This window comes from Pristiophorus japonicus, chromosome 8 (genome assembly GCF_044704955.1).
Source record: "Pristiophorus japonicus isolate sPriJap1 chromosome 8, sPriJap1.hap1, whole genome shotgun sequence".
Taxonomy (NCBI): Eukaryota; Metazoa; Chordata; class Chondrichthyes; family Pristiophoridae; genus Pristiophorus; species Pristiophorus japonicus.
In genome coordinates, this window is record NC_091984.1 from 175,329,165 (window position 1) to 175,352,061 (window position 22,897).

Sequence of the window (22,897 nt, forward strand, 5' to 3'; positions counted from 1 at the left end):
TTGTTATGCGGAAAATAATAATTAAGGCAATTAAAGTGGTAGACAGTAAACTCTCGAGAAACGATTTTGCAACATACCGGTCACAGGCACCTACGTATCCACAGGGCAACAACAGAAATTAGGTGCATGTTGGGACAAACCAGTTACAACATTCATTCAATATTTATTCCTATATCAACATCACTGACAAAAACAGATTATCTGGTCATGAACACATTGCTGTTTGTGGGATCGTGCTGTGTGCATACTGGCTGCGCCATTTCCCACATTACAACAGTGACTCACTTTAAAAATACTTCATTGGCTGTAAAGCGTTTTGGGACATGAAAGGCGCCAACACACTGCAGAAAACTTTACCCGATAGCTGGCAAAATGCGAGCTGTTGTGAGAAATACGTGTGTTGGTTGCATTGCAGGCATGATAAACTTAATGACTGGCGCTGCCTGTTAAGTGATGTCGTAACAATGTACGTGTTGTGTGATTGCACAGGAGGAAGGATTGTGATGCAACTCAGTAAATGTGCAGAATTGGAGCACGCTTTTCTGCAGTTACAGTCGGTTCATTGTCAGGGTGGCCGAGTGGTTTAAGGTGCCAAACTCAAAGACTGTAACCCTTACCTTACCAAAGGTTGGTGTATTCTGGGACGTGGGTGCCAAGCCCACTTCTAGCGGCGTGGTTTCCAATCCCACTTCTGACATTTACTTTTTATCCACACAAATGCGGCCAGCGTGCAAAAAGCATGCTCAACTGGCCTTCAATTTTCAAGTGGTGACATCAAACACTTCGATGGTATTGCCATTTGCCAACAAACTAAAGGCACCGCTCACAGTCCAACTACTTTTCCACACCAAAATGGCCCCATTGTGAAACAGGTGCCCATGCTTGTGCTGACAGAATGCAAGTGTTACGCAGGGAAAATTCTGGCAGCGGTGGGATTTGAACCCACGCCTCCGAAGAGACTGGAACCTGGATCCAGCGCCTTAGACCGCTCGGCCACGCTACCACTGGAAGCAGCTCCTGTTCTGGAACGAGTGACCGTTGAGTGTAATGTGACTTTGTTATGCGGAAAATAATAATTAAGGCAATTAAAGTGGTAGACAGTGAACTCTCGAGAAACGATTTTGCAACATACCGGTCACAGGAACCTACGTATCCACAGGGCAACAACAGAAATTAGGTGCATGTTGGGACAAACCAGTTACAACATTCATTCAATATTTATTCCTATATCAACATCACTGACAAAAACAGATTATCTGGTCATGAACACATTGCTGTTTGTGGGATCGTGCTGTGTGCATACTGGCTGCGCCATTTCCCACATTACAACAGTGACTCACTTTAAAAATACTTCATTGGCTGTAAAGCGTTTTGGGACATGAAAGGCGCCAACACACTGCAGAAAATTTTACCCGATAGCTGGCAAAATGCGAGCTGTTGTGAGAAATACGTGTGTTGGTTGCATTGCAGGCATGATAAACTTAATGATTGGCGCTGCCTGTTAAGTGATGTCGTAACAATGTACGTGTTGTGTGATTGCACAGGAGGAAGGATTGTGATGCAACTCAGTAAATGTGCAGAATTGGAGTACGCTTTTCTGCAGTTACAGTCGGTTCATTATCAAAATAGCCGAGTGGTTTAAGGTGCCAAACTCAAAGACTGTAACCCTTACCTTACCAAAGGTTGGTGTATTCTGGGACGTGGGTGCCAAGCCCACTTCTAGCGGCGTGGTTTCCAATCCCACTTCTGACATTTACTTTTTATCCACACAAATGCGGCCAGCGTGCAAAAAGCATGCTCAACTGGCCTTCAATTTTCAAGTGGTGACATCAAACTCTTCGATGGTATTGCCATTTGCCAACAAACGTCCAACTACTTTTCCACACCAAAATGGCCCCATTGTGAAACAGGTGCCCATGCTTGTGCTGACAGAATGCAAGTGTTACGCAGGGAAAATTCTGGCAGCGGTGGGATTTGAACCCACGCCTCCGAAGAGACTGGAACCTGGATCCAGCGCCTTAGACCGCTCGGCCACGCTACCACTGGAAGCAGCTCCTGTTCTGGAACGAGTGACCGTTGAGTGTAATGTGACTTTGTTATGCGGAAAATAATAATTAAGGCAATTAAAGTGGTAGACAGTGAACTCTCGAGAAACGATTTTGCAACATACCGGTCACAGGAACCTACGTATCCACAGGGCAACAACAGAAATTAGGTGCATGTTGGGACAAACCAGTTACAACATTCATTCAATATTTATTCCTATATCAACATCACTGACAAAAACAGATTATCTGGTCATGAACACATTGCTGTTTGTGGGATCGTGCTGTGTGCATACTGGCTGCGCCATTTCCCACATTACAACAGTGACTCACTTTAAAAATACTTCATTGGCTGTAAAGCGTTTTGGGACATGAAAGGCGCCAACACACTGCAGAAAATTTTACCCGATAGCTGGCAAAATGCGAGCTGTTGTGAGAAATACGTGTGTTGGTTGCATTGCAGGCATGATAAACTTAATGATTGGCGCTGCCTGTTAAGTGATGTCGTAACAATGTACGTGTTGTGTGATTGCACAGGAGGAAGGATTGTGATGCAACTCAGTAAATGTGCAGAATTGGAGTACGCTTTTCTGCAGTTACAGTCGGTTCATTATCAAAATAGCCGAGTGGTTTAAGGTGCCAAACTCAAAGACTGTAACCCTTACCTTACCAAAGGTTGGTGTATTCTGGGACGTGGGTGCCAAGCCCACTTCTAGCGGCGTGGTTTCCAATCCCACTTCTGACATTTACTTTTTATCCACACAAATGCGGCCAGCGTGCAAAAAGCATGCTCAACTGGCCTTCAATTTTCAAGTGGTGACATCAAACTCTTCGATGGTATTGCCATTTGCCAACAAACGAAAGGCACCGCTCACAGTCCAACTACTTTTCCACACCAAAATGGCCCCATTGTGAAACAGGTGCCCATGCTTGTGCTGACAGAATGCAAGTGTTACGCAGGGAAAATTCTGGCAGCAGTGGGATTTGAACCCACGCCTCCGAAGAGACTGGAACCTGGATCCAGCGCCTTAGACCGCTCGGCCACGCTACCACGGGAAGCAGCTTCTGTTCTGGAACGAGTGACCGTTGAGTGTAATGTGACTTTGTTATGCGGAAAATAATAATTAAGGCAATTAAAGTGGTAGACAGTGAACTCTCGAGAAACGATTTTGCAACATACCGGTCACAGGAACCTACGTATCCACAGGGCAACAACAGAAATTAGGTGCATGTTGGGACAAACCAGTTACAACATTCATTCAATATTTATTCCTATATCAACATCACTGACAAAAACAGATTATCTGGTCATGAACACATTGCTGTTTGTGGGATCGTGCTGTGTGCATACTGGCTGCGCCATTTCCCACATTACAACAGTGACTCACTTTAAAAATACTTCATTGGCTGTAAAGCGTTTTGGGACATGAAAGGCGCCAACACACTGCAGAAAATTTTACCCGATAGCTGGCAAAATGCGAGCTGTTGTGAGAAATACGTGTGTTGGTTGCATTGCAGGCATGATAAACTTAATGACTGGCGCTGCCTGTTAAGTGATGTCGTAACAATGTACGTGTTGTGTGATTGCACAGGAGGAAGGATTGTGATGCAACTCAGTAAATGTGCAGAATTGGAGTACGCTTTTCTGCAGTTACAGTCGGTTCATTATCAAAATAGCCGAGTGGTTTAAGGTGCCAAACTCAAAGACTGTAACCCTTACCTTACCAAAGGTTGGTGTATTCTGGGACGTGGGTGCCAAGCCCACTTCTAGCGGCGTGGTTTCCAATCCCACTTCTGACATTTACTTTTTATCCACACAAATGCGGCCAGCGTGCAAAAAGCATGCTCAACTGGCCTTCAATTTTCAAGTGGTGACATCAAACTCTTCGATGGTATTGCCATTTGCCAACAAACGAAAGGCACCGCTCACAGTCCAACTACTTTTCCACACCAAAATGGCCCCATTGTGAAACAGGTGCCCATGGTTGTGCTGACAGAATGCAAGTGTTACGCAGGGAAAATTCTGGCAGCGGTGGGATTTGAACCCACGCCTCCGAAGAGACTGGAACCTGGATCCAGCGCCTTAGACCGCTCGGCCACGCTACCACTGGAAGCAGCTTCTGTTCTGGAACGAGTGACCGTTGAGTGTAATGTGACTTTGTTATGCGGAAAATAATAATTAAGGCAATTAAAGTGGTAGACAGTGAACTCTCGAGAAACGATTTTGCAACATACCGGTCACAGGAACCTACGTATCCACAGGGCAACAACAGAAATTAGGTGCATGTTGGGACAAACCAGTTACAACATTCATTCAATATTTATTCCTATATCAACATCACTGACAAAAACAGATTATCTGGTCATGAACACATTGCTGTTTGTGGGATCGTGCTGTGTGCATACTGGCTGCGCCATTTCCCACATTACAACAGTGACTCACTTTAAAAATACTTCATTGGCTGTAAAGCGTTTTGGGACATGAAAGGCGCCAACACACTGCAGAAAATTTTACCCGATAGCTGGCAAAATGCGAGCTGTTGTGAGAAATACGTGTGTTGGTTGCATTGCAGGCATGATAAACTTAATGACTGGCGCTGCCTGTTAAGTGATGTCGTAACAATGTACGTGTTGTGTGATTGCACAGGAGGAAGGATTGTGATGCAACTCAGTAAATGTGCAGAATTGGAGTACGCTTTTCTGCAGTTACAGTCGGTTCATTATCAAAATAGCCGAGTGGTTTAAGGTGCCAAACTCAAAGACTGTAACCCTTACCTTACCAAAGGTTGGTGTATTCTGGGACGTGGGTGCCAAGCCCACTTCTAGCGGCGTGGTTTCCAATCCCACTTCTGACATTTACTTTTTATCCACACAAATGCGGCCAGCGTGCAAAAAGCATGCTCAACTGGCCTTCAATTTTCAAGTGGTGACATCAAACTCTTCGATGGTATTGCCATTTGCCAACAAACGAAAGGCACCGCTCACAGTCCAACTACTTTTCCACACCAAAATGGCCCCATTGTGAAACAGGTGCCCATGGTTGTGCTGACAGAATGCAAGTGTTACGCAGGGAAAATTCTGGCAGCGGTGGGATTTGAACCCACGCCTCCGAAGAGACTGGAACCTGGATCCAGCGCCTTAGACCGCTCGGCCACGCTACCACTGGAAGCAGCTTCTGTTCTGGAACGAGTGACCGTTGAGTGTAATGTGACTTTGTTATGCGGAAAATAATAATTAAGGCAATTAAAGTGGTAGACAGTGAACTCTCGAGAAACGATTTTGCAACATACCGGTCACAGGAACCTACGTATCCACAGGGCAACAACAGAAATTAGGTGCATGTTGGGACAAACCAGTTACAACATTAATTCAATATTTATTCCTATATCAACATCACTGACAAAAACAGATTATCTGGTCATGAACACATTGCTGTTTGTGGGATCGTGCTGTGTGCATCCTGGCTGCGCCATTTCCCACATTACAACAGTGACTCACTTTAAAAATACTTCATTGGCTGTAAAGCGTTTTGGGACATGAAAGGCGCCAACACACTGCAGAAAACTTTACCCGATAGCTGGCAAAATGCGAGCTGTTGTGAGAAATACGTGTGTTGGTTGCATTGCAGGCATGATAAACTTAATGACTGGCGCTGCCTGTTAAGTGATGTCGTAACAATGTACGTGTTGTGTGATTGCACAGGAGGAAGGATTGTGATGCAACTCAGTAAATGTGCAGAATTGGAGTACGCTTTTCTGCAGTTACAGTCGGTTCATTGTCAGGGTGGCCGAGTGGTTTAAGGTGCCAAACTCAAAGACTGTAACCCTTACCTTACCAAAGGTTGGTGTATTCTGGGACGTGGGTGCCAAGCCCACTTCTAGCGGCGTGGTTTCCAATCCCACTTCTGACATTTACTTTTTATCCACACAAATGCGGCCAGCGTGCAAAAAGCATGCTCAACTGGCCTTCAATTTTCAAGTGGTGACATCAAACTCTTCGATGGTATTGCCATTTGCCAACAAACGAAAGGCACCGCTCACAGTCCAACTACTTTTCCACACCAAAATGGCCCCATTGTGAAACAGGTGCCCATGCTTGTGCTGACAGAATGCAAGTGTTACGCAGGGAAAATTCTGGCAGCAGTGGGATTTGAACCCACGCCTCCGAAGAGACTGGAACCTGGATCCAGCGCCTTAGACCGCTCGGCCACGCTACCACTGGAAGCAGCTTCTGTTCTGGAACGAGTGACCGTTGAGTGTAATGTGACTTTGTTATGCGGAAAATAATAATTAAGGCAATTAAAGTGGTAGACAGTGAACTCTCGAGAAACGATTTTGCAACATACCGGTCACAGGAACCTACGTATCCACAGGGCAACAACAGAAATTAGGTGCATGTTGGGACAAACCAGTTACAACATTAATTCAATATTTATTCCTATATCAACATCACTGACAAAAACAGATTATCTGGTCATGAACACATTGCTGTTTGTGGGATCGTGCTGTGTGCATCCTGGCTGCGCCATTTCCCACATTACAACAGTGACTCACTTTAAAAATACTTCATTGGCTGTAAAGCGTTTTGGGACATGAAAGGCGCCAACACACTGCAGAAAATTTTACCCGATAGCTGGCAAAATGCGAGCTGTTGTGAGAAATACGTGTGTTGGTTGCATTGCAGGCATGATAAACTTAATGACTGGCGCTGCCTGTTAAGTGATGTCGTAACAATGTACGTGTTGTGTGATTGCACAGGAGGAAGGATTGTGATGCAACTCAGTAAATGTGCAGAATTGGAGCACGCTTTTCTGCAGTTACAGTCGGTTCATTGTCAGGGTGGCCGAGTGGTTTAAGGTGCCAAACTCAAAGACTGTAACCCTTACCTTACCAAAGGTTGGTGTATTCTGGGACGTGGGTGCCAAGCCCACTTCTAGCGGCCTGGTTTCCAATCCCACTTCTGACATTTACTTTTTATCCACACAAATGCGGCCAGCGTGCAAAAAGCATGCTCAACTGGCCTTCAATTTTCAAGTGGTGACATCAAACTCTTCGATGGTATTGCCATTTGCCAACAAACGAAAGGCACCGCTCACAGTCCAACTACTTTTCCACACCAAAATGGCCCCATTGTGAAACAGGTGCCCATGCTTGTGCTGACAGAATGCAAGTGTTACGCAGGGAAAATTCTGGCAGCAGTGGGATTTGAACCCACGCCTCCGAAGAGACTGGAACCTGGATCCAGCGCCTTAGACCGCTCGGCCACGCTACCACTGGAAGCAGCTTCTGTTCTGGAACGAGTGACCGTTGAGTGTAATGTGACTTTGTTATGCGGAAAATAATAATTAAGGCAATTAAAGTGGTAGACAGTGAACTCTCGAGAAACGATTTTGCAACATACCGGTCACAGGAACCTACGTATCCACAGGGCAACAACAGAAATTAGGTGCATGTTGGGACAAACCAGTTACAACATTCATTCAATATTTATTCCTATATCAACATCACTGACAAAAACAGATTATCTGGTCATGAACACATTGCTGTTTGTGGGATCGTGCTGTGTGCATCCTGGCTGCGCCATTTCCCACATTACAACAGTGACTCACTTTAAAAATACTTCATTGGCTGTAAAGCGTTTTGGGACATGAAAGGCGCCAACACACTGCAGAAAATTTTACCCGATAGCTGGCAAAATGCGAGCTGTTGTGAGAAATACGTGTGTTGGTTGCATTGCAGGCATGATAAACTTAATGACTGGCGCTGCCTGTTAAGTGATGTCGTAACAATGTACGTGTTGTGTGATTGCACAGGAGGAAGGATTGTGATGCAACTCAGTAAATGTGCAGAATTGGAGCACGCTTTTCTGCAGTTACAGTCGGTTCATTGTCAGGGTGGCCGAGTGGTTTAAGGTGCCAAACTCAAAGACTGTAACCCTTACCTTACCAAAGGTTGGTGTATTCTGGGACGTGGGTGCCAAGCCCACTTCTAGCGGCGTGGTTTCCAATCCCACTTCTGACATTTACTTTTTATCCACACAAATGCGGCCAGCGTGCAAAAAGCATGCTCAACTGGCCTTCAATTTTCAAGTGGTGACATCAAACTCTTCGATGGTATTGCCATTTGCCAACAAAGGAAAGGCACCGCTCACAGTCCAACTACTTTTCCACACCAAAATGGCCCCATTGTGAAACAGGTGCCCATGCTTGTGCTGACAGAATGCAAGTGTTACGCAGGGAAAATTCTGGCAGCAGTGGGATTTGAACCCACGCCTCCGAAGAGACTGGAACCTGGATCCAGCGCCTTAGACCGCTCGGCCACGCTACCACTGGAAGCAGCTTCTGTTCTGGAACGAGTGACCGTTGAGTGTAATGTGACTTTGTTTTGCGGAAAATAATAATTAAGGCAATTAAAGTGGTAGACAGTGAACTCTCGAGAAACGATTTTGCAACATACCGGTCACAGGAACCTACGTATCCACAGGGCAACAACAGAAATTAGGTGCATGTTGGGACAAACCAGTTACAACATTCATTCAATATTTATTCCTATATCAACATCACTGACAAAAACAGATTATCTGGTCATGAACACATTGCTGTTTGTGGGATCGTGCTGTGTGCATCCTGGCTGCGCCATTTCCCACATTACAACAGTGACTCACTTTAAAAATACTTCATTGGCTGTAAAGCGTTTTGGGACATGAAAGGCGCCAACACACTGCAGAAAATTTTACCCGATAGCTGGCAAAATGCGAGCTGTTGTGAGAAATACGTGTGTTGGTTGCATTGCAGGCATGATAAACTTAATGACTGGCGCTGCCTGTTAAGTGATGTCGTAACAATGTACGTGTTGTGTGATTGCACAGGAGGAAGGATTGTGATGCAACTCAGTAAATGTGCAGAATTGGAGCACGCTTTTCTGCAGTTACAGTCGGTTCATTATCAAAATAGCCGAGTGGTTTAAGGTGCCAAACTCAAAGACTGTAACCCTTACCTTACCAAAGGTTGGTGTATTCTGGGACGTGGGTGCCAAGCCCACTTCTAGCGGCGTGGTTTCCAATCCCACTTCTGACATTTACTTTTTATCCACACAAATGCGGCCAGCGTGCAAAATGCATGCTCAACTGGCCTTCAATTTTCAAGTGGTGACATCAAACTCTTCGATGGTATTGCCATTTGCCAACAAACGAAAGGCACCGCTCACAGTCCAACTACTTTTCCACACCAAAATGGCCCCATTGTGAAACAGGTGCCCATGCTTGTGCTGACAGAATGCAAGTGTTACGCAGGGAAAATTCTGGCAGTGGTGGGATTTGAACCCACGCCTCCGAAGAGACTGGAACCTGGATCCAGCGCCTTAGACCGCTCGGCCACGCTACCACTGGAAGCAGCTTCTGTTCTGGAACGAGTGACCGTTGAGTGTAATGTGACTTTGTTATGCGGAAAATAATAATTAAGGCAATTAAAGTGGTAGACAGTGAACTCTCGAGAAACGATTTTGCAACATACCGGTCACAGGAACCTACGTATCCACAGGGCAACAACAGAAATTAGGTGCATGTTGGGACAAACCAGTTACAACATTCATTCAATATTTATTCCTATATCAACATCACTGACAAAAACAGATTATCTGGTCATGAACACATTGCTGTTTGTGGGATCGTGCTGTGTGCATCCTGGCTGCGCCATTTCCCACATTACAACAGTGACTCACTTTAAAAATACTTCATTGGCTGTAAAGCGTTTTGGGACATGAAAGGCGCCAACACACTGCAGAAAATTTTACCCGATAGCTGGCAAAATGCGAGCTGTTGTGAGAAATACGTGTGTTGGTTGCATTGCAGGCATGATAAACTTAATGACTGGCGCTGCCTGTTAAGTGATGTCGTAACAATGTACGTGTTGTGTGATTGCACAGGAGGAAGGATTGTGATGCAACTCAGTAAATGTGCAGAATTGGAGCACGCTTTTCTGCAGTTACAGTCGGTTCATTGTCAGGGTGGCCGAGTGGTTTAAGGTGCCAAACTCAAAGACTGTAACCCTTACCTTACCAAAGGTTGGTGTATTCTGGGACGTGGGTGCCAAGCCCACTTCTAGCGGCGTGGTTTCCAATCCCACTTCTGACATTTACTTTTTATCCACACAAATGCGGCCAGCGTGCAAAAAGCATGCTCAACTGGCCTTCAATTTTCAAGTGGTGACATCAAACTCTTCGATGGTATTGCCATTTGCCAACAAACGAAAGGCACCGCTCACAGTCCAACTACTTTTCCACACCAAAATGGCCCCATTGTGAAACAGGTGCCCATGCTTGTGCTGACAGAATGCAAGTGTTACGCAGGGAAAATTCTGGCAGCAGTGGGATTTGAACCCACGCCTCCAAAGAGACTGGAACCTGGATCCAGCGCCTTAGACCGCTCGGCCACGCTACCACTGGAAGCAGCTTCTGTTCTGGAACGAGTGACCGTTGAGTGTAATGTGACTTTGTTATGCGGAAAATAATAATTAAGGCAATTAAAGTGGTAGACAGTGAACTCTCGAGAAACGATTTTGCAACATACCGGTCACAGGAACCTACGTATCCACAGGGCAACAACAGAAATTAGGTGCATGTTGGGACAAACCAGTTACAACATTCATTCAATATTTATTCCTATATCAACATCACTGACAAAAACAGATTATCTGGTCATGAACACATTGCTGTTTGTGGGATCGTGCTGTGTGCATCCTGGCTGCGCCATTTCCCACATTACAACAGTGACTCACTTTAAAAATACTTCATTGGCTGTAAAGCGTTTTGGGACATGAAAGGCGCCAACACACTGCAGAAAATTTTACCCGATAGCTGGCAAAATGCGAGCTGTTGTGAGAAATACGTGTGTTGGTTGCATTGCAGGCATGATAAACTTAATGACTGGCGCTGCCTGTTAAGTGATGTCGTAACAATGTACGTGTTGTGTGATTGCACAGGAGGAAGGATTGTGATGCAACTCAGTAAATGTGCAGAATTGGAGCACGCTTTTCTGCAGTTACAGTCGGTTCATTATCAAAATAGCCGAGTGGTTTAAGGTGCCAAACTCAAAGACTGTAACCCTTACCTTACCAAAGGTTGGTGTATTCTGGGACGTGGGTGCCAAGCCCACTTCTAGCGGCGTGGTTTCCAATCCCACTTCTGACATTTACTTTTTATCCACACAAATGCGGCCAGCGTGCAAAAAGCATGCTCAACTGGCCTTCAATTTTCAAGTGGTGACATCAAACTCTTCGATGGTATTGCCATTTGCCAACAAACGAAAGGCACCGCTCACAGTCCAACTACTTTTCCACACCAAAATGGCCCCATTGTGAAACAGGTGCCCATGCTTGTGCTGACAGAATGCAAGTGTTACGCAGGGAAAATTCTGGCAGCGGTGGGATTTGAACCCACGCCTCCGAAGAGACTGGAACCTGGATCCAGCGCCTTAGACCGCTCGGCCACGCTACCACTGGAAGCAGCTTCTGTTCTGGAACGAGTGACCGTTGAGTGTAATGTGACTTTGTTATGCGGAAAATAATAATTAAGGCAATTAAAGTGGTAGACAGTGAACTCTCGAGAAACGATTTTGCAACATACCGGTCACAGGAACCTACGTATCCACAGGGCAACAACAGAAATTAGGTGCATGTTGGGACAAACCAGTTACAACATTCATTCAATATTTATTCCTATATCAACATCACTGACAAAAACAGATTATCTGGTCATGAACACATTGCTGTTTGTGGGATCGTGCTGTGTGCATCCTGGCTGCGCCATTTCCCACATTACAACAGTGACTCACTTTAAAAATACTTCATTGGCTGTAAAGCGTTTTGGGACATGAAAGGCGCCAACACACTGCAGAAAATTTTACCCGATAGCTGGCAAAATGCGAGCTGTTGTGAGAAATACGTGTGTTGGTTGCATTGCAGGCATGATAAACTTAATGACTGGCGCTGCCTGTTAAGTGATGTCGTAACAATGTACGTGTTGTGTGATTGCACAGGAGGAAGGATTGTGATGCAACTCAGTAAATGTGCAGAATTGGAGTACGCTTTTCTGCAGTTACAGTCGGTTCATTATCAAAATAGCCGAGTGGTTTAAGGTGCCAAACTCAAAGACTGTAACCCTTACCTTACCAAAGGTTGGTGTATTCTGGGACGTGGGTGCCAAGCCCACTTCTAGCGGCGTGGTTTCCAATCCCACTTCTGACATTTACTTTTTATCCACACAAATGCGGCCAGCGTGCAAAAAGCATGCTCAACTGGCCTTCAATTTTCAAGTGGTGACATCAAACTCTTCGATGGTATTGCCATTTGCCAACAAACGAAAGGCACCGCTCACAGTCCAACTACTTTTCCACACCAAAATGGCCCCATTGTGAAACAGGTGCCCATGGTTGTGCTGACAGAATGCAAGTGTTACGCAGGGAAAATTCTGGCAGCGGTGGGATTTGAACCCACGCCTCCGAAGAGACTGGAACCTGGATCCAGCGCCTTAGACCGCTCGGCCACGCTACCACTGGAAGCAGCTTCTGTTCTGGAACGAGTGACCGTTGAGTGTAATGTGACTTTGTTATGCGGAAAATAATAATTAAGGCAATTAAAGTGGTAGACAGTGAACTCTCGAGAAACGATTTTGCAACATACCGGTCACAGGAACCTACGTATCCACAGGGCAACAACAGAAATTAGGTGCATGTTGGGACAAACCAGTTACAACATTAATTCAATATTTATTCCTATATCAACATCACTGACAAAAACAGATTATCTGGTCATGAACACATTGCTGTTTGTGGGATCGTGCTGTGTGCATCCTGGCTGCGCCATTTCCCACATTACAACAGTGACTCACTTTAAAAATACTTCATTGGCTGTAAAGCGTTTTGGGACATGAAAGGCGCCAACACACTGCAGAAAACTTTACCCGATAGCTGGCAAAATGCGAGCTGTTGTGAGAAATACGTGTGTTGGTTGCATTGCAGGCATGATAAACTTAATGACTGGCGCTGCCTGTTAAGTGATGTCGTAACAATGTACGTGTTGTGTGATTGCACAGGAGGAAGGATTGTGATGCAACTCAGTAAATGTGCAGAATTGGAGTACGCTTTTCTGCAGTTACAGTCGGTTCATTGTCAGGGTGGCCGAGTGGTTTAAGGTGCCAAACTCAAAGACTGTAACCCTTACCTTACCAAAGGTTGGTGTATTCTGGGACGTGGGTGCCAAGCCCACTTCTAGCGGCGTGGTTTCCAATCCCACTTCTGACATTTACTTTTTATCCACACAAATGCGGCCAGCGTGCAAAAAGCATGCTCAACTGGCCTTCAATTTTCAAGTGGTGACATCAAACTCTTCGATGGTATTGCCATTTGCCAACAAACGAAAGGCACCGCTCACAGTCCAACTACTTTTCCACACCAAAATGGCCCCATTGTGAAACAGGTGCCCATGCTTGTGCTGACAGAATGCAAGTGTTACGCAGGGAAAATTCTGGCAGCAGTGGGATTTGAACCCACGCCTCCGAAGAGACTGGAACCTGGATCCAGCGCCTTAGACCGCTCGGCCACGCTACCACTGGAAGCAGCTTCTGTTCTGGAACGAGTGACTGTTGAGTGTAATGTGACTTTGTTATGCGGAAAATAATAATTAAGGCAATTAAAGTGGTAGACAGTGAACTCTCGAGAAACGATTTTGCAACATACCGGTCACAGGAACCTACGTATCCACAGGGCAACAACAGAAATTAGGTGCATGTTGGGACAAACCAGTTACAACATTCATTCAATATTTATTCCTATATCAACATCACTGACAAAAACAGATTATCTGGTCATGAACACATTGCTGTTTGTGGGATCGTGCTGTGTGCATCCTGGCTGCGCCATTTCCCACATTACAACAGTGACTCACTTTAAAAATACTTCATTGGCTGTAAAGCGTTTTGGGACATGAAAGGCGCCAACACACTGCAGAAAATTTTACCCGATAGCTGGCAAAATGCGAGCTGTTGTGAGAAATACGTGTGTTGGTTGCATTGCAGGCATGATAAACTTAATGACTGGCGCTGCCTGTTAAGTGATGTCGTAACAATGTACGTGTTGTGTGATTGCACAGGAGGAAGGATTGTGATGCAACTCAGTAAATGTGCAGAATTGGAGCACGCTTTTCTGCAGTTACAGTCGGTTCATTATCAAAATAGCCGAGTGGTTTAAGGTGCCAAACTCAAAGACTGTAACCCTTACCTTACCAAAGGTTGGTGTATTCTGGGACGTGGGTGCCAAGCCCACTTCTAGCGGCGTGGTTTCCAATCCCACTTCTGACATTTACTTTTTATCCACACAAATGCGGCCAGCGTGCAAAAAGCATGCTCAACTGGCCTTCAATTTTCAAGTGGTGACATCAAACTCTTCGATGGTATTGCCATTTGCCAACAAACGAAAGGCACCGCTCACAGTCCAACTACTTTTCCACACCAAAATGGCCCCATTGTGAAACAGGTGCCCATGCTTGTGCTGACAGAATGCAAGTGTTACGCAGGGAAAATTCTGGCAGCGGTGGGATTTGAACCCACGCCTCCGAAGAGACTGGAACCTGGATCCAGCGCCTTAGACCGCTCGGCCACGCTACCACTGGAAGCAGCTTCTGTTCTGGAACGAGTGACCGTTGAGTGTAATGTGACTTTGTTATGCGGAAAATAATAATTAAGGCAATTAAAGTGGTAGACAGTGAACTCTCGAGAAACGATTTTGCAACATACCGGTCACAGGAACCTACGTATCCACAGGGCAACAACAGAAATTAGGTGCATGTTGGGACAAACCAGTTACAACATTCATTCAATATTTATTCCTATATCAACATCACTGACAAAAACAGATTATCTGGTCATGAACACATTGCTGTTTGTGGGATCGTGCTGTGTGCATCCTGGCTGCGCCATTTCCCACATTACAACAGTGACTCACTTTAAAAATACTTCATTGGCTGTAAAGCGTTTTGGGACATGAAAGGCGCCAACACACTGCAGAAAATTTTACCCGATAGCTGGCAAAATGCGAGCTGTTGTGAGAAATACGTGTGTTGGTTGCATTGCAGGCATGATAAACTTAATGACTGGCGCTGCCTGTTAAGTGATGTAGTAACAATGTACGTGTTGTGTGATTGCACAGGAGGAAGGATTGTGATGCAACTCAGTAAATGTGCAGAATTGGAGCACGCTTTTCTGCAGTTACAGTCGGTTCATTGTCAGGGTGGCCGAGTGGTTTAAGGTGCCAAACTCAAAGACTGTAACCCTTACCTTACCAAAGGTTGGTGTATTCTGGGACGTGGGTGCCAAGCCCACTTCTAGCGGCGTGGTTTCCAATCCCACTTCTGACATTTACTTTTTATCCACACAAATGCGGCCAGCGTGCAAAAAGCATGCTCAACTGGCCTTCAATTTTCAAGTGGTGACATCAAACTCTTCGATGGTATTGCCATTTGCCAACAAACGAAAGGCACCGCTCACAGTCCAACTACTTTTCCACACCAAAATGGCCCCATTGTGAAACAGGTGCCCATGCTTGTGCTGACAGAATGCAAGTGTTACGCAGGGAAAATTCTGGCAGCAGTGGGATTTGAACCCACGCCTCCGAAGAGACTGGAACCTGGATCCAGCACCTTAGACCGCTCGGCCACGCTACCACTGGAAGCAGCTTCTGTTCTGGAACGAGTGACCGTTGAGTGTAATGTGACTTTGTTATGCGGAAAATAATAATTAAGGCAATTAAAGTGGTAGACAGTGAACTCTCGAGAAACGATTTTGCAACATACCGGTCACAGGAACCTACGTATCCACAGGGCAACAACAGAAATTAGGTGCATGTTGGGACAAACCAGTTACAACATTCATTCAATATTTATTCCTATATCAACATCACTGACAAAAACAGATTATCTGGTCATGAACACATTGCTGTTTGTGGGATCGTGCTGTGTGCATCCTGGCTGCGCCATTTCCCACATTACAACAGTGACTCACTTTAAAAATACTTCATTGGCTGTAAAGCGTTTTGGGACATGAAAGGCGCCAACACACTGCAGAAAATTTTACCCGATAGCTGGCAAAATGCGAGCTGTTGTGAGAAATACGTGTGTTGGTTGCATTGCAGGCATGATAAACTTAATGACTGGCGCTGCCTGTTAAGTGATGTCGTAACAATGTACGTGTTGTGTGATTGCACAGGAGGAAGGATTGTGATGCAACTCAGTAAATGTGCAGAATTGGAGCACGCTTTTCTGCAGTTACAGTCGGTTCATTATCAAAATAGCCGAGTGGTTTAAGGTGCCAAACTCAAAGACTGTAACCCTTACCTTACCAAAGGTTGGTGTATTCTGGGACGTGGGTGCCAAGCCCACTTCTAGCGGCGTGGTTTCCAATCCCACTTCTGACATTTACTTTTTATCCACACAAATGCGGCCAGCGTGCAAAAAGCATGCTCAACTGGCCTTCAATTTTCAAGTGGTGACATCAAACTCTTCGATGGTATTGCCATTTGCCAACAAACGAAAGGCACCGCTCACAGTCCAACTACTTTTCCACACCAAAATGGCCCCATTGTGAAACAGGTGCCCATGCTTGTGCTGACAGAATGCAAGTGTTACGCAGGGAAAATTCTGGCAGCGGTGGGATTTGAACCCACGCCTCCGAAGAGACTGGAACCTGGATCCAGCGCCTTAGACCGCTCGGCCACGCTACCACTGGAAGCAGCTTCTGTTCTGGAACGAGTGACCGTTGAGTGTAATGTGACTTTGTTATGCGGAAAATAATAATTAAGGCAATTAAAGTGGTAGACAGTGAACTCTCGAGAAACGATTTTGCAACATACCGGTCACAGGAACCTACGTATCCACAGGGCAACAACAGAAATTAGGTGCATGTTGGGACAAACCAGTTACAACATTCATTCAATATTTATTCCTATATCAACATCACTGACAAAAACAGATTATCTGGTCATGAACACATTGCTGTTTGTGGGATCGTGCTGTGTGCATACTGGCTGCGCCATTTCCCACATTACAACAGTGACTCACTTTAAAAATACTTCATTGGCTGTAAAGCGTTTTGGGACATGAAAGGCGCCAACACACTGCAGAAAATTTTACCCGATAGCTGGCAAAATGCGAGCTGTTGTGAGAAATACGTGTGTTGGTTGCATTGCAGGCATGATAAACTTAATGACTGGCGCTGCCTGTTAAGTGATGTCGTAACAATGTACGTGTTGTGTGATTGCACAGGAGGAAGGATTGTGATGCAACTCAGTAAATGTGCAGAATTGGAGTACGCTTTTCTGCAGTTACAGTCGGTTCATTATCAAAATAGCCGAGTGGTTTAAGGTGCCAAACTCAAAGACTGTAACCCTTACCTTACCAAAGGTTGGTGTATTCTGGGACGTGGGTGCCAAGCCCACTTCTAGCGGCGTGGTTTCCAATCCCACTTCTGACATTTACTTTTTATCCACACAAATGCGGCCAGCGTGCAAAAAGCATGCTCAACTGGCCTTCAATTTTCAAGTGGTGACATCAAACTCTTCGATGGTATTGCCATTTGCCAACAAACGAAAGGCACCGCTCACAGTCCAACTACTTTTCCACACCAAAATGGCCCCATTGTGAAACAGGTGCCCATGCTTGTGCTGACAGAATGCAAGTGTTACGCAGGGAAAATTCTGGCAGCGGTGGGATTTGAACCCACGCCTCCGAAGAGACTGGAACCTGGATCCAGCGCCTTAGACCGCTCGGCCACGCTACCACTGGAAGCAGCTTCTGTTCTGGAACGAGTGACCGTTGAGTGTAATGTGACTTTGTTATGCGGAAAATAATAATTAAGGCAATTAAAGTGGTAGACAGTAAACTCTCGAGAAACGATTTTGCAACATACCGGTCACAGGCACCTACGTATCCACAGGGCAACAACAGAAATTAGGTGCATGTTGGGACAAACCAGTTACAACATTCATTCAATATTTATTCCTATATCAACATCACTGACAAAAACAGATTATCTGGTCATGAACACATTGCTGTTTGTGGGATCGTGCTGTGTGCATACTGGCTGCGCCATTTCCCACATTACAACAGTGACTCACTTTAAAAATACTTCATTGGCTGTAAAGCGTTTTGGGACATGAAAGGCGCCAACACACTGCAGAAAACTTTACCCGATAGCTGGCAAAATGCGAGCTGTTGTGAGAAATACGTGTGTTGGTTGCATTGCAGGCATGATAAACTTAATGACTGGCGCTGCCTGTTAAGTGATGTCGTAACAATGTACGTGTTGTGTGATTGCACAGGAGGAAGGATTGTGATGCAACTCAGTAAATGTGCAGAATTGGAGCACGCTTTTCTGCAGTTACAGTCGGTTCATTGTCAGGGTGGCCGAGTGGTTTAAGGTGCCAAACTCAAAGACTGTAACCCTTACCTTACCAAAGGTTGGTGTATTCTGGGACGTGGGTGCCAAGCCCACTTCTAGCGGCGTGGTTTCCAATCCCACTTCTGACATTTACTTTTTATCCACACAAATGCGGCCAGCGTGCAAAAAGCATGCTCAACTGGCCTTCAATTTTCAAGTGGTGACATCAAACACTTCGATGGTATTGCCATTTGCCAACAAACTAAAGGCACCGCTCACAGTCCAACTACTTTTCCACACCAAAATGGCCCCATTGTGAAACAGGTGCCCATGCTTGTGCTGACAGAATGCAAGTGTTACGCAGGGAAAATTCTGGCAGCGGTGGGATTTGAACCCACGCCTCCGAAGAGACTGGAACCTGGATCCAGCGCCTTAGACCGCTCGGCCACGCTACCACTGGAAGCAGCTCCTGTTCTGGAACGAGTGACCGTTGAGTGTAATGTGACTTTGTTATGCGGAAAATAATAATTAAGGCAATTAAAGTGGTAGACAGTGAACTCTCGAGAAACGATTTTGCAACATACCGGTCACAGGAACCTACGTATCCACAGGGCAACAACAGAAATTAGGTGCATGTTGGGACAAACCAGTTACAACATTCATTCAATATTTATTCCTATATCAACATCACTGACAAAAACAGATTATCTGGTCATGAACACATTGCTGTTTGTGGGATCGTGCTGTGTGCATACTGGCTGCGCCATTTCCCACATTACAACAGTGACTCACTTTAAAAATACTTCATTGGCTGTAAAGCGTTTTGGGACATGAAAGGCGCCAACACACTGCAGAAAATTTTACCCGATAGCTGGCAAAATGCGAGCTGTTGTGAGAAATACGTGTGTTGGTTGCATTGCAGGCATGATAAACTTAATGATTGGCGCTGCCTGTTAAGTGATGTCGTAACAATGTACGTGTTGTGTGATTGCACAGGAGGAAGGATTGTGATGCAACTCAGTAAATGTGCAGAATTGGAGTACGCTTTTCTGCAGTTACAGTCGGTTCATTATCAAAATAGCCGAGTGGTTTAAGGTGCCAAACTCAAAGACTGTAACCCTTACCTTACCAAAGGTTGGTGTATTCTGGGACGTGGGTGCCAAGCCCACTTCTAGCGGCGTGGTTTCCAATCCCACTTCTGACATTTACTTTTTATCCACACAAATGCGGCCAGCGTGCAAAAAGCATGCTCAACTGGCCTTCAATTTTCAAGTGGTGACATCAAACTCTTCGATGGTATTGCCATTTGCCAACAAACGAAAGGCACCGCTCACAGTCCAACTACTTTTCCACACCAAAATGGCCCCATTGTGAAACAGGTGCCCATGCTTGTGCTGACAGAATGCAAGTGTTACGCAGGGAAAATTCTGGCAGCAGTGGGATTTGAACCCACGCCTCCGAAGAGACTGGAACCTGGATCCAGCGCCTTAGACCGCTCGGCCACGCTACCACTGGAAGCAGCTTCTGTTCTGGAACGAGTGACCGTTGAGTGTAATGTGACTTTGTTATGCGGAAAATAATAATTAAGGCAATTAAAGTGGTAGACAGTGAACTCTCGAGAAACGATTTTGCAACATACCGGTCACAGGAACCTACGTATCCACAGGGCAACAACAGAAATTAGGTGCATGTTGGGACAAACCAGTTACAACATTCATTCAATATTTATTCCTATATCAACATCACTGACAAAAACAGATTATCTGGTCATGAACACATTGCTGTTTGTGGGATCGTGCTGTGTGCATACTGGCTGCGCCATTTCCCACATTACAACAGTGACTCACTTTAAAAATACTTCATTGGCTGTAAAGCGTTTTGGGACATGAAAGGCGCCAACACACTGCAGAAAATTTTACCCGATAGCTGGCAAAATGCGAGCTGTTGTGAGAAATACGTGTGTTGGTTGCATTGCAGGCATGATAAACTTAATGACTGGCGCTGCCTGTTAAGTGATGTCGTAACAATGTACGTGTTGTGTGATTGCACAGGAGGAAGGATTGTGATGCAACTCAGTAAATGTGCAGAATTGGAGTACGCTTTTCTGCAGTTACAGTCGGTTCATTATCAAAATAGCCGAGTGGTTTAAGGTGCCAAACTCAAAGACTGTAACCCTTACCTTACCAAAGGTTGGTGTATTCTGGGACGTGGGTGCCAAGCCCACTTCTAGCGGCGTGGTTTCCAATCCCACTTCTGACATTTACTTTTTATCCACACAAATGCGGCCAGCGTGCAAAAAGCATGCTCAACTGGCCTTCAATTTTCAAGTGGTGACATCAAACACTTCGATGGTATTGCCATTTGCCAACAAACTAAAGGCACCGCTCACAGTCCAACTACTTTTCCACACCAAAATGGCCCCATTGTGAAACAGGTGCCCATGCTTGTGCTGACAGAATGCAAGTGTTACGCAGGGAAAATTCTGGCAGCGGTGGGATTTGAACCCACGCCTCCGAAGAGACTGGAACCTGGATCCAGCGCCTTAGACCGCTCGGCCACGCTACCACTGGAAGCAGCTTCTGTTCTGGAACGAGTGACCGTTGAGTGTAATGTGACTTTGTTATGCGGAAAATAATAATTAAGGCAATTAAAGTGGTAGACAGTGAACTCTCGAGAAACGATTTTGCAACATACCGGTCACAGGAACCTACGTATCCACAGGGCAACAACAGAAATTAGGTGCATGTTGGGACAAACCAGTTACAACATTCATTCAATATTTATTCCTATATCAACATCACTGACAAAAACAGATTATCTGGTCATGAACACATTGCTGTTTGTGGGATCGTGCTGTGTGCATACTGGCTGCGCCATTTCCCACATTACAACAGTGACTTACTTTAAAAATACTTCATTGGCTGTAAAGCGTTTTGGGACATGAAAGGCGCCAACACACTGCAGAAAATTTTACCCGATAGCTGGCAAAATGCGAGCTGTTGTGAGAAATACGTGTGTTGGTTGCATTGCAGGCATGATAAACTTAATGACTGGCGCTGCCTGTTAAGTGATGTCGTAACAATGTACGTGTTGTGTGATTGCACAGGAGGAAGGATTGTGATGCAACTCAGTAAATGTGCAGAATTGGAGTACGCTTTTCTGCAGTTACAGTCGGTTCATTATCAAAATAGCCGAGTGGTTTAAGGTGCCAAACTCAAAGACTGTAACCCTTACCTTACCAAAGGTTGGTGTATTCTGGGACGTGGGTGCCAAGCCCACTTCTAGCGGCGTGGTTTCCAATCCCACTTCTGACATTTACTTTTTATCCACACAAATGCGGCCAGCGTGCAAAAAGCATGCTCAACTGGCCTTCAATTTTCAAGTGGTGACATCAAACTCTTCGATGGTATTGCCATTTGCCAACAAACGAAAGGCACCGCTCACAGTCCAACTACTTTTCCACACCAAAATGGCCCCATTGTGAAACAGGTGCCCATGCTTGTGCTGACAGAATGCAAGTGTTACGCAGGGAAAATTCTGGCAGCGGTGGGATTTGAACCCACGCCTCCGAAGAGACTGGAACCTGGATCCAGCGCCTTAGACCGCTCGGCCACGCTACCACTGGAAGCAGCTTCTGTTCTGGAACGAGTGACCGTTGAGTGTAATGTGACTTTGTTATGCGGAAAATAATAATTAAGGCAATTAAAGTGGTAGACAGTAAACTCTCGAGAAACGATTTTGCAACATACCGGTCACAGGCACCTACGTATCCACAGGGCAACAACAGAAATTAGGTGCATGTTGGGACAAACCAGTTACAACATTCATTCAATATTTATTCCTATATCAACATCACTGACAAAAACAGATTATCTGGTCATGAACACATTGCTGTTTGTGGGATCGTGCTGTGTGCATACTGGCTGCGCCATTTCCCACATTACAACAGTGACTCACTTTAAAAATACTTCATTGGCTGTAAAGCGTTTTGGGACATGAAAGGCGCCAACACACTGCAGAAAACTTTACCCGATAGCTGGCAAAATGCGAGCTGTTGTGAGAAATACGTGTGTTGGTTGCATTGCAGGCATGATAAACTTAATGACTGGCGCTGCCTGTTAAGTGATGTCGTAACAATGTACGTGTTGTGTGATTGCACAGGAGGAAGGATTGTGATGCAACTCAGTAAATGTGCAGAATTGGAGCACGCTTTTCTGCAGTTACAGTCGGTTCATTGTCAGGGTGGCCGAGTGGTTTAAGGTGCCAAACTCAAAGACTGTAACCCTTACCTTACCAAAGGTTGGTGTATTCTGGGACGTGGGTGCCAAGCCCACTTCTAGCGGCGTGGTTTCCAATCCCACTTCTGACATTTACTTTTTATCCACACAAATGCGGCCAGCGTGCAAAAAGCATGCTCAACTGGCCTTCAAT

The 22,897-nt window shown here is 45.5% G+C and overlaps 20 non-coding genes across 20 annotated transcripts; all 20 read right to left on the minus strand.

Annotated features, from left to right (window-relative positions):
• Positions 1–921: 921 nt before the first annotated feature.
• Positions 922–1,003, minus strand: trnal-cag (transfer RNA leucine (anticodon CAG)). The gene has a single exon. It is a non-coding gene; the product is annotated as a tRNA-Leu (tRNA).
• A 956-nt stretch (positions 1,004–1,959) lies between these two features.
• On the minus strand, positions 1,960–2,041 carry trnal-cag (transfer RNA leucine (anticodon CAG)). The gene has a single exon. It is a non-coding gene; the product is annotated as a tRNA-Leu (tRNA).
• A 973-nt stretch (positions 2,042–3,014) lies between these two features.
• Positions 3,015–3,096, minus strand: trnal-cag (transfer RNA leucine (anticodon CAG)). The gene has a single exon. It is a non-coding gene; the product is annotated as a tRNA-Leu (tRNA).
• Positions 3,097–4,069: 973 nt separating this feature from the next.
• Positions 4,070–4,151, minus strand: trnal-cag (transfer RNA leucine (anticodon CAG)). Its single transcript has one exon. It is a non-coding gene; the product is annotated as a tRNA-Leu (tRNA).
• A 973-nt stretch (positions 4,152–5,124) lies between these two features.
• On the minus strand, positions 5,125–5,206 carry trnal-cag (transfer RNA leucine (anticodon CAG)). Its single transcript has one exon. It is a non-coding gene; the product is annotated as a tRNA-Leu (tRNA).
• Positions 5,207–6,179: 973 nt separating this feature from the next.
• Positions 6,180–6,261, minus strand: trnal-cag (transfer RNA leucine (anticodon CAG)). The gene has a single exon. It is a non-coding gene; the product is annotated as a tRNA-Leu (tRNA).
• Positions 6,262–7,234: 973 nt separating this feature from the next.
• On the minus strand, positions 7,235–7,316 carry trnal-cag (transfer RNA leucine (anticodon CAG)). Its single transcript has one exon. It is a non-coding gene; the product is annotated as a tRNA-Leu (tRNA).
• Positions 7,317–8,289: 973 nt separating this feature from the next.
• On the minus strand, positions 8,290–8,371 carry trnal-cag (transfer RNA leucine (anticodon CAG)). The gene has a single exon. It is a non-coding gene; the product is annotated as a tRNA-Leu (tRNA).
• Positions 8,372–10,399: 2,028 nt separating this feature from the next.
• trnal-cag (transfer RNA leucine (anticodon CAG)) lies at positions 10,400–10,481 on the minus strand. The gene has a single exon. It is a non-coding gene; the product is annotated as a tRNA-Leu (tRNA).
• A 973-nt stretch (positions 10,482–11,454) lies between these two features.
• On the minus strand, positions 11,455–11,536 carry trnal-cag (transfer RNA leucine (anticodon CAG)). Its single transcript has one exon. It is a non-coding gene; the product is annotated as a tRNA-Leu (tRNA).
• A 973-nt stretch (positions 11,537–12,509) lies between these two features.
• On the minus strand, positions 12,510–12,591 carry trnal-cag (transfer RNA leucine (anticodon CAG)). Its single transcript has one exon. It is a non-coding gene; the product is annotated as a tRNA-Leu (tRNA).
• Positions 12,592–13,564: 973 nt separating this feature from the next.
• trnal-cag (transfer RNA leucine (anticodon CAG)) lies at positions 13,565–13,646 on the minus strand. The gene has a single exon. It is a non-coding gene; the product is annotated as a tRNA-Leu (tRNA).
• Positions 13,647–14,619: 973 nt separating this feature from the next.
• Positions 14,620–14,701, minus strand: trnal-cag (transfer RNA leucine (anticodon CAG)). The gene has a single exon. It is a non-coding gene; the product is annotated as a tRNA-Leu (tRNA).
• A 973-nt stretch (positions 14,702–15,674) lies between these two features.
• trnal-cag (transfer RNA leucine (anticodon CAG)) lies at positions 15,675–15,756 on the minus strand. Its single transcript has one exon. It is a non-coding gene; the product is annotated as a tRNA-Leu (tRNA).
• A 973-nt stretch (positions 15,757–16,729) lies between these two features.
• trnal-cag (transfer RNA leucine (anticodon CAG)) lies at positions 16,730–16,811 on the minus strand. The gene has a single exon. It is a non-coding gene; the product is annotated as a tRNA-Leu (tRNA).
• Positions 16,812–17,784: 973 nt separating this feature from the next.
• Positions 17,785–17,866, minus strand: trnal-cag (transfer RNA leucine (anticodon CAG)). Its single transcript has one exon. It is a non-coding gene; the product is annotated as a tRNA-Leu (tRNA).
• Positions 17,867–18,839: 973 nt separating this feature from the next.
• trnal-cag (transfer RNA leucine (anticodon CAG)) lies at positions 18,840–18,921 on the minus strand. Its single transcript has one exon. It is a non-coding gene; the product is annotated as a tRNA-Leu (tRNA).
• Positions 18,922–19,894: 973 nt separating this feature from the next.
• On the minus strand, positions 19,895–19,976 carry trnal-cag (transfer RNA leucine (anticodon CAG)). The gene has a single exon. It is a non-coding gene; the product is annotated as a tRNA-Leu (tRNA).
• A 973-nt stretch (positions 19,977–20,949) lies between these two features.
• Positions 20,950–21,031, minus strand: trnal-cag (transfer RNA leucine (anticodon CAG)). The gene has a single exon. It is a non-coding gene; the product is annotated as a tRNA-Leu (tRNA).
• Positions 21,032–22,004: 973 nt separating this feature from the next.
• On the minus strand, positions 22,005–22,086 carry trnal-cag (transfer RNA leucine (anticodon CAG)). Its single transcript has one exon. It is a non-coding gene; the product is annotated as a tRNA-Leu (tRNA).
• Positions 22,087–22,897: the final 811 nt, after the last annotated feature.